Raw genomic sequence first — 4,617 nt, 5'->3', positions numbered from 1 at the left:
AAAGTTAAACAGTTTCTCTTGAATATCATCTGGAAGCTTTTGATGGATACCTGTTCAGGGCCTGAGTGATAACTTTTTATGACACATTTATAAATCTTCAGTCTTTCTAAGCTTTGTAAATTCTTTTATGGTCTGAAGGGGCTTGACTATTTTTACTAACTTGCTGAGTTGGTATACACAATAATTTTTGATTTAAGAATGCACTATATTATAATCTGGAATAAATTTTCAGGGACAATCAGAGATTCAGACATAATTTAAATTTGCCTCCTTAGCAAATAATTCAAGTGAGGACAATTAGGTAAATATACGTCTTCTGCACTGTTCTCTCCTAATTCATCTATATACATACTTACACACACATGCACACACACACACACACACACACATGCACACAGATGGCTATGATAACAACCAGTCGCCATTGTCTTCTTAGCCTATAGACAGGCAGGTGTCATTGTACTCTGATTCTAGTTTCAAAAACATTTAAAATTTTAAAACAGTGTATCTAGAAATAGAACAAATAAGGTTTCTTACCTTTTAATTATGTTCAAATAATTTTCATTGAAATAATTTCTTACATGTTCTCAGAAATAAACTGCATGCTTTAAATCAGATATGTGTATTCTGAATTCATTATTTTATTACAAAATGACATATATTTCTACTACAAGGGAAGCACACATCACGTAAAGATAAAATAAACCATTAAAAGTTATGTAATCTTGTTTCAAATGATGCAAACAATGAAAATAATGAATCAACAACTACATTTCGACAAAAATTAAAACCTATTAATCATTCTGCTTCAAACAGTTTTTTTGAGATAATTAAAACTAGTCTTAGAACGATGTTAACAAATTGATACATGATTTGATTACTTCTAAGATGTTTTCTCTGCTTTTTCATAATATTGTTAGAAGTAATCTGATGATTTTTTTCCTTTTTTTTTTCTATTGAGTCTACTTTTTATTGCTGAACTTTAAAATTGCTTTTCTTGGTTGCTATTAGTAACACCGACAGTTACTATAGCATTAACCTGATAATTACATATTTTTAACAAATACTGGAAAATGGAAAAGTGATTAAATTTATTTAAATGATACCTTTATAAGGTTATTAATGGTCATGTTTTTGGTATATGTGTTATTGAAATATTTAGCATATAGAAAGAGATGTAAATCTATTCAATAAATGATAAAATCTAAACATACATGCTTTGAAGATAAATTTATACATACCTAAGAACATATAAATAATTGAATGATTTATTTCAGTGTTATATGATCCTAAGAGCATACTATCAATAACAATTGATCCTGTGAAAACATACTCTAATTCTAGGCCAAATAAATTTAGAATATTAGATTCACATAAATATCTTAAAAGGAAAAGTCTCTGCTTTATTTGTTTTATAAACACAATTATTTAAACTTTATCTTAAGTCATATTATCACCAGAAATTTTCTGTTAGTCATAACTTAACATTTTGTCTTTTTTTTTTTTACTACTCTTTTACAGTTTCTTATAGACAAAACATACAAAAGTATGAATTATCTGGGGACGGAAAGCATAATATAGTTAGGAAACACCTTCCACACTGTTGAAATACTTACTTCTGCACTAACCTGAGTAATCTGATGACTGATGATTTCAAGTATCTTTAGTCCACCTATGAGTTTGTAATGAATTAAGTACTCTTTGTATCAGACTTACCTAAAACGTTTTTACTGGAGAGAGATGATCTATTTATTTATGTGGTAAACAAATAAAAAGCCAATGAGCTACTTATATCTTCTTTCATCATTAATTATAAGGAAGACTAAATTATCTGAACATATTTCTCTCTTGATAGATGAGGCCGATGGTAAATTTTGTGGTGATGCTTCTTCTTGAACTATGTCAAGGATGAATTGGACCCAGAGTAGATTTGTATGTCAGGTGTTATCCAGATATCAGAGAGGTAATGTCAGCTACAGCAGTCAACAATTTTGCCTAAGACTCAGACCATTAAGGGCACCTTTTAGAGATATATAATGCATTTTATGGCTGGTGGTAGATTAAATTAAATCTAAAATTATCCTCTCTCCTACTTCCATGAACTCAGCTCTGTGACTTGCATCGTCCAATAGAATTTTAGTAGAATTGATATAAGCAGAGGTTTTTAAAGTGCTTACATCATTGATATCTCTCTCTTGTAAATATTCTATCACAATGAGAAGAAAATGTCTGACAAGCCAATTATTGCAGAAGAAGGAAGAAATCAAGAACAGTGAAGCCCTGTGTAAATCAGCCTATCTCCAGATTCATGAATATGACCAGTTGAGATCAGTGCAGTCTCCCACTTGAGTCCAGCCAAATCTGTTTATCTGCAGTTGCCCCCCAGACTGTGAGAAAATAAAATATAATTTAACCCATTGAGTTTTGGGGAGGTTTTTTCAGTAGTATTTTATATATTTATGTATGTGGTATGCATGAGTGTGTGTGTGTGACCATACTAACATAGGGTTAGAAGTGATTCGAGAACTTATAAAAAAAAAAAATAAGAGAAAAATATAGCAAAATTTACATGTTAATTACCATAAAATCATTAAATATATTTAACTCAGGTTGGTAGGTAAAAGATCATGATAGGAAAGGTAAAGTATACTTGAGAGGAAGAAACAAGAATCAATCGATGAGAACAGAGTTCCGAGTAATTCAGTACAAACTTAGTGACAATACGTAACTTGAAAACTATTTTTTTACATTTAAGAGCAACCTATAATGTCACTCCAACATCACTAGAGAGTATCTTTGTAACAGTTATTATTGTAATCAAAATATTTTTGGTTATATTTATATGGAGTGGCTATATAGTAAGATAGAAAGAACATGTATTTAGAATTAGAAAAATTCATATTAAAGCTGCTCAATTTTCTATCTGTGTAGCTTACTGAATATCAGTATTCTTACCCATAAAATAAGAATAATAATTCCATAATGAATTTGGTGTAAAGATTAATGAACTATGCACAATAAACAGTAGGCATTGCTATTATTATTCCTGAGAATGTCCTTAGCCCATAGAGACTCATCAGTGAATGGTAGCGATTATTATTGTTGTTGTAGAAGAGAAAATGTAGTATTTAATGGATCTATGAAATTAAAACTGGGAAAGAAATAGCTATAGCATTAACGATGCTGTAGATATAAATTTTGTATTTGAGTTTGAGTGATGAATGATGCAGAAGTCAAGTTGAATGATGGCAAGACTTTTCTACAGCAGTATACTTGCTCCAATATCAAACAAAAACATGATATAAATGGAAGGAAAAAAATGTGCTGTATTAGAAAACAATTCAGATTTATCATGGGAACGTGAAACAAAAGCAACAAAACAACAAAATAATGAACAGAATTATTCAGCTTTTTATTTTAAACAACTCTGAATTGTTTTCTCCAATAACACATGGAAGCAGAAGTGATAGAACCATACTTTCGTAATGCTAGCTTACTAATTGTATTATATACATTAACTATTGATCAAGTTGTAAGTGGGTTCACATTCACATGCAGACTAACTTATTTAAAATTCTATTATTATGAAAACTGCTGAGTTGGGAGAACTCTTTATTTACATGCACAGACATTCAATATGAACAATATACTAACCATAGCTATCAATTATTTAGCACTCATTAAAGCTAGAAACTCAGCTAAGAGCTTTTTTTAAAATTTATTTCTTATAAACTCTACAGAGGGGAAAAGTGAGGTTTCCAAATAGTAAGTAACTTGATTAATGTCACAGAACTATTTAGTAGAGGAGGCAAGATTTTAATTTAAATTTGTGTATTTTTAAATTCTGTGCTCTTAGGTCTCAGCATTTGTAGTGTTTAATCAAATGAAGAGATTTGAACATAAACAGTGCCTATTCCATTTTTATTTCTTATGACTCCTGGATTTAGTTATTGTATACATTCACTTAAAACGTTACAAATGAGAATAATGCCTGTGTGTCCAGAAAAACTTGAACAGGTAAAAATTTCATGTAAAAATGTGTCCTTAGACAATTATGAAGTTTAAGTGCACCTCTCTCAGCAGTGTCTTGATATCATTTATCACCTGCTCTTTGTTGAAACACTTTGCTCTCTTTTTTATTACATTTTTATTTTAAAATTTTATTTTAATTAATGTATGTTCTCTCACTGGGGCCAATTTACTTTGATTACAAGTATATATATTACTCTCCTTTGGATATTATCATAGACCTAACAATTTTTCTCTTTTTGCTCAACTACATAAATAATGGTTTAATGTCTCAGAGATGGATCACGTCAAAACTTTTATAGATCACTGGACAGTTCTTTCTGTTCAAAGCAAAAGAAGACATAAAACTAAACTTACTATAATTTCTTAGTGTTAAGATAGTACTCTAAATCGACTTATTCACTTAATAAAAGCATTTGCAAAATTGTCAAAATCAACTGTTTTTTTTTTTTTTTTGGCACTCTGGAAGTTAATAAAAAGCTTGCAATAATACAGGAGAATTTATTTAAGATAAATGTCTAAATCTAGGTGAGTAGAGCAAACTGTGTGGCATTTGCAACTTGCCTCATTCCTCTTCTTTTCTTTCCA

Source organism: Pteropus vampyrus, unplaced genomic scaffold, assembly GCF_000151845.1.
Source record: "Pteropus vampyrus isolate Shadow unplaced genomic scaffold, Pvam_2.0 Scaffold9, whole genome shotgun sequence".
NCBI lineage: Eukaryota > Metazoa > Chordata > Mammalia > Chiroptera > Pteropodidae > Pteropus > Pteropus vampyrus.
The sequence above is the reverse complement of the archived record's forward strand: the minus strand, read 5'-3'. Positions refer to the sequence as shown.